This window comes from Microcaecilia unicolor, chromosome 3 (assembly GCF_901765095.1).
Source record: "Microcaecilia unicolor chromosome 3, aMicUni1.1, whole genome shotgun sequence".
NCBI classification, from domain to species: domain Eukaryota; kingdom Metazoa; phylum Chordata; class Amphibia; order Gymnophiona; family Siphonopidae; genus Microcaecilia; species Microcaecilia unicolor.
Window position 1 is genome coordinate 110310823 of NC_044033.1, and position 13879 is coordinate 110324701.

A 13879-nucleotide genomic window follows, 5' to 3' on the forward strand; every position below is an offset into this window, starting at 1 on the left:
GTTGACCAATGTGGAGCCTCAGAGAAGATTAGTATTTCTCAAGTTAAGTATCTCCTCTATTTATCAACATAAGAAAAGGCTCAGTAAATTAGCAAGTATATTTCCTGAATTTAAGGTTTTCAAGTTGATGTTTTGATAAGAAGGCAGGCTAAGAACACCAGGAGGTTTTTGCAGATGATGAAGAAGCCTTAGCCCTTTACCCGCCTCCTTAGTGGGATAAAGGTGCTTCGCGAGGATTTTTTCCTCCTGATATACTCCTTCATTTGCTTACTATATTACCTGTTTCCAAGTGTTATACTAAAAGGGTTCTCTTGTATATGGAAACTTGCTCCCTGATATTACTTTAGTTCATGTACCGCATGGCCATTTCTTGAAGAAAAAAAAACAAACCTACCTATTATCCACTGCGGTAAAAGGGGGCCTCAGCGCATGTCAAAAACATTTGCCGATGCTATCGTAGGCCCCCTTTTTCCACAGCTTGGTAAAAGGGGCCCACCAAGCGTAGAGATTCCCTGGGAGGAGTCTGAGCAGACCTGCAATGTACCTACAGTGGTGGAAATAAGTATTTGATCCCTTGCTGATTTTGTAAGTTTGCCCACTGACAAAGACATGAGCAGCCCATAATTGAAGGGTAGGTTATTGGTAACAGTGAGAGATAGCACATCACAAATTAAATCCGGAAAATCACATTGTGGAAAGTATATGAATTTATTTGCATTCTGCAGAGGGAAATAAGTATTTAATCCCTCTGGCAAACAAGACCTAATACTTGGTGGCAAAACTCTTGTTGGCAAGCACAGCGGTCAGACGTCTTCTGTAGTTGATGATGAGGTTTGCACACATGTCAGGAGGAATTTTGGTCCACTCCTCTTTGCAGATCATCTCTAAATCATTAAGAGTTCTGGGCTGTCGCTTGGCAACTCGCAGCTTCAGCTCCCTCCATAAGTTTTCAATGGGATTAAGGTCTGGTGACTGGCTAGGCCACTCCATGACCCTAATGTGCTTCTTCCTGAGCCACTCCTTTGTTGCCTTGGCTGTATGTTTTGGGTCATTGTCGTGCTGGAAGACCCAGCCACGACCCATTTTTAAGGCCCTGGCAGAGGGAAGGAGGTTGTCACTCAGAATTGTACGGTACATGGCCCCATCCATTCTCCCATTGATGCGGTGAAGTAGTCCTGTGCCCTTAGCAGAGAAACACCCCCAAAACATAACATTTCCACCTCCATGCTTGACAGTGGGGACGGTGTTCTTTGGGTCATAGGCAGCATTTCTCTTCCTCCAAACACGGCGAGTTGAGTTCATGCCAAAGAGCTCAATTTTTGTCTCATCTGACCACAGCACCTTTTCCCAATCACTCTCGGCATCATCCAGGTGTTCACTGGCAAACTTCAGACGGGCCGTCACATGTGCCTTCCGGAGCAGGGGGACCTTGCGGGCACTGCAGGATTGCAATCCGTTATGTCGTAATGTGTTACCAATGGTTTTCGTGGTGACAGTGGTCCCAGCTGCCTTGAGATCATTGACAAGTTCCCCCCTTGTAGTTGTAGGCTGATTTCTAACCTTCCTCATGATCAAGGATACCCCACGAGGTGAGATTTTGCGTGGAGCCCCAGATCTTTGTCGATTGACAGTCATTTTGTACTTCTTCCATTTTCTTACTATGGCACCAACAGTTGTCTCCTTCTCGCCCAGCGTCTTACTGATGGTTTTGTAGCCCATTCCAGCCTTGTGCAGGTGTATGATCTTGTCCCTGACATCCTTAGACAGCTCCTTGCTCTTGGCCATTTTGTAGAGGTTAGAGTCTGACTGGTTCACTGAGTCTGTGGACAGGTGTCTTTCATACAGGGGACCATTGCCGACAGCTGTCTGTCATGCAGGTAACGAGTTGATTTGGAGCATCTACCTGGTCTGTAGGGGCCAGATCTCTTACTGGTTGGTGGGGGATCAAATACTTATTTCCCTCTGCAGAATGCAAATAAATTCATATACTTTCCACAATGTGATTTTCCGGATTTAATTTGTGATGTGCTATCTCTCACTGTTACCAATAACCTACCCTTCAATTATGGGCTGCTCATGTCTTTGTCAGTGGGCAAACTTACAAAATCAGCAAGGGATCAAATACTTATTTCCACCACTGTACATATTTAATACAATACCAGCGTACATGAATAGAGTATGTGCAAATATTTATGCCTGCTCCGGAGCCAGTATAAAATGTATACATGGGCGACTACATGTTACAGGGGCTGGTTCCAGGTGCCTGTTTTCTAAGTCACGTGGAGGGGCATGTTCAAAAGGATGTTCAAGTCAGAATAGAGACATCTAGTGCATTACATCCAAAACAGACGTACATCTCACATGTATTTTCCAACAGGAAATTTTGCAGGATCTTAAACAGTTACAGAGTTCTAAACCCATCAAAAACCACCACATGTTGGTTTTCTGAATTGCATCATTCATTTGACTCTAAACTCTCCTTTGAACAGCAAATCGCTCAGGTTATCAAATCTGGTTTCCTATCACTGTGTCGCCTCCATTCCATCAGAGGTCTCTTGGATTTTCCCTCTCTACACACACTTATTCATGCACATTTCTGATTCCTAGATTAGATTATTGCAATGTCGTATATGCTGGTATCACTAAAGCTCAACTCAGCCATCTCCAAACTCTACATAATGCACCAGCACATCTGCTCTGTAAGACCAAGAAATTGGACTCTGCTTTCTTGCTTTTGAGCAAACTTCACTGACTCCCTATTGACTTTCATGTCCACTTCAAACTATTATGCCTTACACACGTCTCTCCATCTGAACACACTGCTTTATCTCTCGTCTCTCACAACCCCATACACTCCGAATCATGCTCTGTTATGAATCTACGCGAAACTCAGTTTTTCTTTCTGGCTCCCAAACTTTGGAATGATTTACCTTCTATACTAAGAGCAGAAATATCTTTCATCAATTTAAGACTCTATCGAAAACTCACTTTTTTAATTTAAGATTTGTGTCACAGACATTGCATTTTACTGATCTCTTACTCTTTTTTCTGACTATTCTTTGTTGTGCTTGAGTATTTCCTATCAAAGTTATGGAGTTCTTTTCTCTGATTTTATTGTTGTATTGTACACCACTTTGATCTTCATAGCCAGTAATAGCGGTATATCAAATCCCAATAAACATAAACATAGATGAATGTCCAGCATGAATTGCCATTTTATAAAGTGGAACGTCCAACATATAAACAGCAAAACAGCAGGGACAAAGATGTCTTTCTAGCGGCATTCATAGAAGAATGCCCTCACACAAATCCCTGAGGAATAGCCTACTGGTTAGTGCAGTGGACATTAAACCAAAGGGACCCAGGTTCAAATCCCACTTTAACTTTTTGGATTTTTTTTTTAATTGTGAGCCCTCCAGGATCAGAAAAATACATACTATACCCGAATGTACACTACTTCTATAGCCTTTAGGCTTGCAGGTGGCTTATATATTTAGATACAGTAGATGTTTTTTTCTGTTTCTGGAGGGCTCACAATTTAAAATAAAAATAAAAGGCTAAACTGGGATTTGAAACTGGGTCCCTTAAGTCCACTGCACTAACCTTTTGACTACTCCTCAAATCTGCATGATGCTCTGTTCAGAATGCCCATAATACTTGAAGCTGCCATAGAGCTTGGTATTCCTTTCCAGTTTCATTTTCACAGGCAAGGGGTCAGCAACCACTGGGGGGGATTAAGGAGGTGTCATGCCTTAATCCCCTCCAGTGGCCAGCTGCTCAATCAAAGCATCTTTTAGTATTCTAGACATCACTGAAACCTTCTTTTTAGACTAGGACGTTTCTTCCTATTCTGTAATCGCTGTTGGACTTCCTGTTTTTGGGGCCTCCCTAGTCTTGCCCACAACATGTGCCCCTTGCTGTTTAGATGTACTGCAGTAGTGGACATCTCTTTTCTGCCTTTGCAAAATCGGGATTTGGACGTTTCAAGCACAAGGATGTCCATTTTGGCATTTTGAGATCCCAACTTAAACATGTGCCAAAATAGGGTTAAAACAGGTCCCCTTTTGGACTTTATATGCACCCTGGTATAAAATCAGGCTGACTATAAACAGAAGCAAAATTGGAGAGAAGCTATCAGTAAATTCAGATAAGAGCCCTGAGGCTCATGACGTTAATGCTGGCAAAGATTAATGTGAAAGCTTCACAATCACATTATCCCTTTCGTTTATGCTAGAGCCTGACACTGAAAAGCTGCACCCAGCCCTTTAGCAAAACCGAAGCTTTGACCATTGCACAGAATGGGGTAACAGGTTTCAAAACCAAAACCGAAAACTAAAGGACAGAACAATGCAACTTCTGAAACCAGGTTTTTCAGATGTACACTGCTGGAGGGATAGTGGCGGAATCCCAGAAAATTCTTCTTGTAGCATTCTTCCTACTGAAAGACCCTTCTGCTTAGACACTCGCACCATTACAGATCTTAAATCAGAGTATGCTGCTGTGCTAAATCTTCCTTAGAAGCTTGCACAACATTCACACGTATATATAAAGCATGAACAGCTAAAAAGTAGTTGTGGGAAAGGAGATTTAAGCAAAGAACACAGATTGTGGCCATAATTTCAAAAAAAAAAAAAAAAATTACATAAAACAAACACATTAATATTTTCAGAAATTTAACTCACATTGCTGCTTGAATTCTGTCAGACTAAAATTAGCGGTAAGGTCTCACGTGTTAACCAGGCGGTAATGTTCAACGCGTGTTCAAATGCCGATTACCACCCGCAAGCCAGAAAATAAAATATTTTCTGACAAATGTAAAAAATGAAATTACCGTCCTGGCCACGTGGTAGCCGGGCGGTAACTTGGAATTTACACGTGTTGGGCTCGTGAAGGTGCTTACTCAGCTTAGTAAAAGGGCCCCTCGGTGGTCTAGTGAGCCACCCCACTCATCCAATCTGGCCCCTGCCCTCCCCTCCCACACAAATTCCCTGGGAATCTAGTAGCCACCCCCAGTACCAACAAGCCCCCCAGACCCATACCTAAAAGAGACAGGAGCCATGCCCACTCCCTCCTGCCTCTGGTGCTGCTCTCTCCAAAATGGCGGCGCCTGACCAACATGGTGCATCCTTGGATGCACTGAGCAGGGCCAGTCTACCATATAAGATATATTAATGTGAATTAGCATGTGTTACTGGTTAACATATGTTAGCAAATGAGGCCAGAAATCACTCTTGCCCACTCCGTAACAGTGAGGTGCAGCCCAAAATAGCCAGTCCAAGACACCCATTGCACATAGGTATGCCTTTTATTAATATACAGAAGCCCCATTCACCAGTGAATCATAAATCTGCTATCATAATCCTTCTTCAAAGCTTAACATGTTTTTCAACTACAGCTATTGGACCAAAAAAGATTTAAACTTTGATAGCAAAGTTTGGAAACATTCCATGAGAAGACTCGTTTTACCAGGACCAGACAAAACTAGCTCCCTCTTTGTAGGTAGTACTGTTTAAGCTTTGGAACACAAAATATATTTCTGTTCAGCAAATAAAAATATGTAGGATTTGGAAACATAATTATTTTTCATTAATGAATATCAAACAAAATTATCGAGTCAGAGCTTAGAAAAATTTATGGTAGAAAGATATTTGATGACATTGGTGAAAATTTAAAAAAGTAGAATCTTGTTTACAAAATATTACTGAATGGTCCTGCATATTTCAGAAATGCTGGTCAAAAAATACATGGAATACTAGTATAAGCCTTGGTTGCTTGAACATCAGGGTGGGTCACTTATTTGGGCCAGAATTTGAAGGTCAAGGTTGGGACTAGCAAAGTTAGGAGGCCAACAGGCACCATAATCCACATCTCTGCACTCCACAATTAGGGGCTGCTGAATGAGAAAACTACCATAGCCTGCAGTGCGTGGTTAATGAGCCACTGTATGTAAAAAGGGCTTCTCTGCCAAAGTTTAGTCCTGTGGTAGATATCAGCGCACAGTATATTAAAATGTAAGATAAAGAGCACATTAGTTACCCCACAGAAATGCAGGGCTATGCGCTGATATCTAGCATGGGGCACAACACCAGAAACCTACCTCCAAATCTGAGGTGGCGTTTTAGGAACCAAGGGATATTTTCTTTTCTTGCGTTTTACTGTTTTTAAATGTTTTATTTTGTCCTTTTTTAATGGGGTTTTTTAGGGGACTTTGCTCCTTTATTATTATATTCCTTGCTGTCCTCTCCCCCAGGGCAATCTTCTTACTATTCCATATTTCTTACCACCTCCCTTCTAGTGTTGACACTCTTTCTCCTTGTCTTTCACTTCCTGTAGACATTGACTCCCCTCCCCTCCCCCCATAACATGTATAGAATGTTTGTATGTTTGGGAAGCTCGCCAGGTGCCCTTGGCCTGGATTGGCCGCTGTTGTGGACAGGATGCTGGGCTCGATGGACCCTTGGTCTTTTCCCAGTGTAGCATTACTTATGTACTTATACTATGTAAACTGCTTTGAACCTAGTTGCAAAAACCACAAAGGTGATATATCAAGCCACAGTCCCCCAACACACATATGTTTCCCCATACAGTTTTAATTAAAGCCAAACAAATTCTTTATCTGCAGAAACTCCTGGCCCTCCTCCAACAAAGGATGCCGAGGGGAGATATGATAGAAACATTTAAATACGTCTGTGGCATAAATGTACAGGAGGCAAGTCTCTTTCAGTTGAAAGCAAGCTATGGAATGAGGGGGCATAGGATTAAGGTGAAAGCTGACAGACTCAGAAGTAACCTGAGGAAATACTTCTTCTTGGAAAGGTGGTGAATTCATGGAACAGCCTCCCAGTGAAAGTGGTGAGGATGAATTAGCCCGACTAAGTTAAAGAATGGCGCTATAACTTGGCTGAGCCCTTCCAGAAAAAGAAGTACTTCTGAGAATTATCAATGGAATGTTGGGCAGGTGAGGAGGTTTTAGGTGTGGGGGAAGGTGATTGGATGAAGTAGGAGTACAGAAGTTTGAGCGGGAAAGTAGCTGAAGGGAGTAGTCAGCTGAAGAGAAAAAAGTCTTGTGAAATTTTCTATTTAAATTAAGTATTAAAACTGACCACCCACCCACCACATAGGTTTTGGATGGTTAGAGAGTTTTAGGGTCTTGTATTAATGTAGGTTTTGTCGCAGCTTAAGAGTTTGTGATAGAAGTTAGAAGTGATTGGTGATTGTTAGAAGTAAGGCATGTGCGATACCACCGTGCTTTTAGGTTAAAACAAAGGGGGTTTGAAAAATAATTTAAATTATTTGCAGTCTTGCGTTACTGTAGGCTGTGAAGAGATGAGTTATGTATTGAATGTATGGACTAGTATGACACCGTCTGGTCCTATTCAGTTATTTATGTTAATTTATTCTTAAAAGTTTTATTTATAATTAGGGTTACCATATTTGCCCTAAGAAAAAAGAGGACACATGCCCTGCCCCGTCACACCCACTTCAGACCCCTGCCCCACCCCCTGCCCCCTGTGCAAGACTTCTATGGAAGTCTTGCGAGGCTGCCGCTTGAACTGCTTATGAGCCCAATTAGTGTATAGTGGAAGTCTTCTCTGGGTATCAATGAATGGCTGCTCATCCTGGCTTTTATCCAGGGGTTGAACACAGCGAGGAGTGGACAACCAGCATATATATTTCCACGTACTCAACCCCTCTTGCATCATTCCCATTCCCTCCCCCCCCCCCCCCCAATCCACAAAAGTCTCCCAATTACTCATCTTGAGTGCACTAGTCGGTTGGTGGTGTTGCATTGGCGAGGGAGAGGGTGCACAGCACAGCAGGGCAGCGGAGAATTCCACAGAATGGCCCTCTCTTGGGTCTTCTCTTTGTCATCTGGTACTCCAAGAACCAAGATTAACTTGGGCTGGCTTCTGGCAGGCAGGCTAAGAGTCACAGTGCAGGATTCAGGATTTGCAGCTGTGCTGTTGGCTGCTGTAGCTTGCTTGCTTCCTCTCTCATCTTCTTCGACGATTCTGATCCAGGCCGGGGCAGGAGGAGTCAGGGACTGTCAGACCCGAGTCATATCACTCAGCACCAGAGTGCCAAGCATCACATACATACACATTCTTTTTGTAGAACACTGACTGGGGTTAGAGTCTGGACCAATACTTTCTGTCATAAAACTGTTTTTGCTTTTTATTACCTCAGTGCTGCACAGCTGAACAGTGTGGTCTTTTCAGGAAAGAGAGTAGTTAAAGAAGGCAAGCCAACCTCCGCAGGAGTGGAGGAGTAGCCTAATGGTTAGTGCAGTGGGCTTTGATCATGGGGAACTGAGTTTGATTCCCACTGCAGCTCCTTGTGACTCTGGGCAAGTCACTTAACCCTCCATTGCCCCTGGTACTTTGTAGTTGCAAAAACCACAGAAAGGTGGTATATCAAGTCCCATTTCCCTTTCCCTTATATTCTTTGTGTGCGGCGTGCGCCCAGTCTATTGCACATGCATGCACGGCATTAGGCAGGCAGTGTGAGCTCTGGTGAATATTTGCAAAAGCCTCACTGAGGGCTAGATGCACTAACTCCATGTAAAGAGCCCTTTCCGTACTGATCCCTTAGCGAATCGGTAAGGAAAGGGCATGCATGATGGAAATCGCATGCAAATGAGCTGCTCGCTGTTAGCTCATTTACACACGATTTCCTTCCTAAGGAGGGGAAGCCAGTCGGCCAGCTGAGCATGCGCAGAGCAGCCAATCATTATGCTGGCTGCTCTGCGCATGCCAAAGACGTCCTTCACAAAAAAAAGGACGTCCCTGCCGAGCACCTGGACGTTTTCCTTCAGCATTTGTGATGGGCGTCCTTCTCGGACATGTTTTTCTTACGTGCCTGAAATGACCAAGGTTCTCTCAACATTCTCTGTCCCCTCCAAGGTTGTTTTCAGCTTGCGTCCCCCCCCTCAAGGATCGGGACGTGCGCGGACGTCCAAATCAAAACTATTTGGACATCCCTCCCTCCAGGTCTCTCTCAGCCAATCACAGTGTGTTTAGCTGTCACCGGTATCAGCTAAACGCGCCGTGGTTGGCTGAGAGAGACCTCGAGGGAGGGACATCCAAATAGTTTTGATTTGGACGTCCTCACATGTCCCGATCCTGGGGGGGGGGGGGGGCGTAAGCTGAAAACAACCTTGGAGGGGACGGAGAATGTTGAGAGAACCTCCATGGCTGTGGTCATTTCAAGCACGTAAGAAAAACACGTCTGAGAAGGATGCCCCTCACAAAAGCTGAAGGAAAAAAAAAAAGGACGTCCCTGACAAGCACGGATGTTTTTACTTCAGCTTTTGTGATGGGCGCCCTCCTCTGCATATTCCCGCTCAGCAGCCCCAATGAGAGGTGCAGACCTCCCGTTAGGTTTTCCACAGTGCATGGAGTCGGAAAACGGCTGAGCATCTGCTAATTAGCTCATTATAATAACCTGTAGATCATTTGCATTCCGTTTTTGTTAGCTGCTACTGTGACAGGAAAATGGCTCGGGGAACCCGTTTGTGAATGTCCCGGTTTACTACTTGCGCACTAAACTGGCTAGAACCAGTTTAAAAACCACGTTGCTGGCTCGTTAAGTTTAGTGCATCTAGCCCTGAAACCTTACCATCTGGAAAAAGAAAACGTTAGTTCCCTGCAGTGGAGGAAGGTGGTTTCCTTGTGTGGTGTGGGATTTTTGGGAAGCTTTAATTAAGACGAACACTGCTGTGCTGCGCTGATAAGAAAACAAAAAAACAGTGTGAGGGGGAGACAGAGGAATTACGATCGCGGAGATGAGTGACAGTCTGTCTGCTGCTGTGCTGCAGCCTGCCTGTTGAACTTGAAAAAACTTAACTGGTAAACTTTCTGGACAAGTTGCAGCCGCAGATAGCAGCGCACGGCTCTTCTGTCAGTCTCAGGCAGCTCTCTCTCTTCTTCTTGATTCCTCCATCTCTTCAAGCTTTGCTCACCTTAGTAACATTACCGGCAACCTGGCTCTGAGGCTCAATGGCTCAGCAGACATCAGTGATGATCATATCTGGATTCATGGATGTGGTCAATCAAACAAGTGGTGAGACAGTGTGGTGCACGCACACACGCACCATGTCTTGGCCCTTTGCCGTCGTCCGGTCCCCACTCCCGACCTACTGCATTGTCCTCCTGCTGTTGTGCTTCGAGTTCGAGCTCCTTTTTGCCCACCAGCCAGCCGCCACCTGACGCGTGCACTGCACGAGGACCTTGAGTGCATGGTGACACTGCTGGTGCAGCAGGTCCCAGCGCAAGACAAGTAGATCAGCTGATCAGGCTGGCTGGCACACACACAGACACTGCTGCCTGCCGGCGTCGGCCCGTGCACAGGTCATGGTCATGTGACCCGAACTGAGAAGAAACCCGGACAAACAGAGAAAACTTGGAAACCCGCTCGGACTCCAGACGGAGCCCTCAAAAAAAGGACATGCCCAGTTACTGCAGGGTTAGCAAGGGAGTTCTCTTACCGCATGGCCATGTGTGTCTGGGATCTTTTTACCCGCTGCGGTACAAAGGGCCCTGGCGCACAGGAAATACGGTCACCCACCCCTAGCACAGGGCCCTTTTTCCCGCAGCTTGGTAAAAGGACCCCTCAGTACTTACATGATAGATTTGCTCTAACTTCCAAAACAAGGGTCCTATCTATGAAAAAATAGTTCCTTAAATATTACAGTGGGTCGTAGAACTTTAATACACCTATTGGAAAAACTGAACTAGCCAAATTACTACGGACCGCTCCATAAAAAAATTCATGCAAACAGAATACCTGGCCTCGGTCAAAGACACAGATACCAAATACAGAATAGAAACTAGAAATAGAGGTACAAAGACAAAAATTACACTGAAACCCCAAGAAGCGACCTTGTATGTAGAGCAACATCAGTCAAACAGAAAGCGATGCATTTCACCTTCTATTGTGAAAAACAAAGACAGCAAATGTCAGGGATGGTGTTGGGGGAAGGGGGGTCCAATCAGGGCAACTACCCCCCCCCCCCCCCCCCCAGCCAGAGAGGGCCCCAAGCCTACCTGAAGCTGAAGAATACATAACCTGGTATTGGGTCTTGGGGTCTCCTCCCAAATTTCTTCCCTGGCCCCCAGCTCTGACAGGTGTACATCCCAAAACATTCTAATCTCTAAATAGAAAGTACAGTGATACCTCGGTTTTCGTCGATAATCCATCCGAAAACAATTGGCGAAAACTGAGGCAATTATTTCCATATGAATCAATGAGCAGGAGAACGCATGGGTCACACTTTGTTTTCACAAAATTAGCAGCGAGGTCACGTGGGCACGCCAACGAAATCCAAGGCAACCGACGAAATTCGCAGAAAAAATTGATGAAAACCGAAACCGACCACAACAGAAGTCAACGAAAACCAAGTAATTACTGTAAAAAAAATGTTTTCCTTTGATTTCTGGTTATTTCATTTTTCTTATTGTGTTGATCCTAGTCTCTGGTTTCTGCTTTTTATGTCTTCTCTTAACTCTCTTGCTAGAGTCTCATTTCTTCTTGCTCCACATCCTTTCCTCTGTCCAACATCTCCCCTGTGTATCCATATCCTTCTCCCCATAACTAGCATTGCCCCCTGTGTTCCTATCCCCCTTGTCCAGCATCACCCCTCTGTGTTCCTATCCTCCCTTGTCCAGCATCACCCCTCTGTGTTCCTATCCTCCCTTGTCCAGCATCTCCCCTCTGTGTCTATATCACCTTCCTCATGTCCATCTTCTCCTCTTTATTTTCCTGTCCCCCCCCCCTTAACACAGTCCACCATCTTTTATCCTTCCACACCCCCGTGTGGTGAAGCATCTTCTCGTCTCTCTCCTCTCCAGTGCCCCCCACTTCCAGTTTCTGGCTGGTTAAATAGCACTGAATATCAGGGGATATGTGACCACTAGCTGAGTCCTCCTGCTACTGCAGTGTGTCTCATCTTCACTATAAAAAAAAAAAAAGCTTTTCCATTGCCAGTTTTAAAAGTGTGCTGGCAGCCGGCCTGGCCACACAAAAACCAGCCTGACCAGCTGAAACCCGACCAATTGGTATCAACTGTCCATGAAGTGGTTTAAACCAGCAAACATGGGATCCCCATGCAAATCCACCCATAACACACTGGAAACAATTACTCTACCAACAGACAAGTTTTTCTATGGCACAATAAACAGAATGTTCACTGTAAGAGTAATTTTATAACAGACTCTGCTAAAACAGTGCAGTAACAATAAGTTACACCAAAACGTACATACACACATTTACACCTGTTCTTGAGTACATACAATTTTCCCGGCTTATTTTCTGCACATAAAGGGCAATTGTATAAATCTAGGTACCTGCGTTTATGCGCCCCCTGCGTGTGTAAATGTATAGAACATGATCACTTATATGCATTAAGTGCTAGCACTATTCTGAAAGGGAGAATGTGGTAACAGTGGTTAGCGTATCTGGGTTTAAAAAAGGTTTGGACAAATTCCTAGAGGAAAAGTCCATAGTCTGCTATTGAGACAGACATGGCAAGCAACAGCTTGCCCTGGGATTTGTAGTATGGAGTGTTACCACGATTTGGGTTTCTGCCAGGTACTTGTGACCTGGTTTTCCAAACAGGATACTGGGCTAGATGGACCATTGGTCTCATCCAGTATGGCTACTCTTATGTTCTAAGTGACACAGGGCTAGATTCTATATATTGCGCTTGAAAATTCCAACCAGAAAAAAATTACACTTATGTGTATTCTCTAAGAATTTTATACAATAGGCTTACATTTCCACATGGTATACAGAATATGACAAACGCTTCTCCATGTGACCAAATTTAGTCATGGCCACTTACACCATGTTTTACTTGGCTTAAATCTTGATGCCTAAATTAGGCGCAGAGTCAGTGTATACTATAACACTCACACCCCCTTTTCAACTATGCAACTTAGAAGTTACATACACCACATTATAGAATAGGCTTAGCGAGTTCTGCGCATAAATCTGAATTGCCAATTAGTGCTGATAATTGCTTGTTAACATCCAGTTGACAGCACTGATTAGCTAGTTAACCAAGTTACGAGCATTGTTATAGAACATGCTACAATTTCTGCGCGGAAATTAAGGTGCAATATGTAGAATACGGCAGTTAATGGGTAAATGCAAGGGGGGAGCATAAGCTTAGGCAGAGCAAGGAATGGGCAGGACTCCCACTTACGCCAATACTGAAAGTTATGCATGCCCCCCCCCCCCCCCCCGATGCATTTATGCACCTGCTGCTGTGCCATCACTATGGCTGGTATAATCGGGAAATCATAAACGAAAGGCCTGTGGATACCAGGTTATGCCTAGATGCCATTATAGACTAGGCTATTACCACACGTCCTCAGAGCACCTAAAGAGAGGTGCCCAGTTATAGACTTGTCCCCATAGTTTATGAAATATTTGCATACATCCAAACTGCCCACACTCCACTCCTAGGAACATTTCCACCTAAGTCAGATTATCCTACGTACAAAGAGTCAGAACTGTATGCGTAAAAAATTATCTACATATACCCCAGGTAATTCTGGAAAAAGCAATTTCTGCAGGTGCAAAATGTATTTTAAAATCCTCCCCCCCCCCCCCCCCCCCAGTGCCGAAAGTAATCTGCAGGCCAGAAATACCTGTATGTGATTTTCACCTCTGTTCCTGGCTCATCTCGTTCCCAGATCAAAGCCACTCTGTCTGGACTCTGGTGGGCATGCTGGTCTAAGCAATTTACTGCAAGAAAGAAACAGTAAGAGGAAATTCTTTAAAAGATTCTTAGACTGTTTTACATCTCCTCTCTTGCAGCGGATAGAAAGAATAAAAAGTCAAACATACTTTGCTTTGTGCTTAGTACCAATTACAT

At 44.3% G+C, this 13879-nt stretch overlaps 1 pseudogene; it reads right to left on the reverse strand.

Annotated features, from left to right (window-relative positions):
* LOC115465643 overlaps positions 1-13879 on the reverse strand; it is a 157726-nt pseudogene that overhangs the window by 129041 nt on the left and 14806 nt on the right.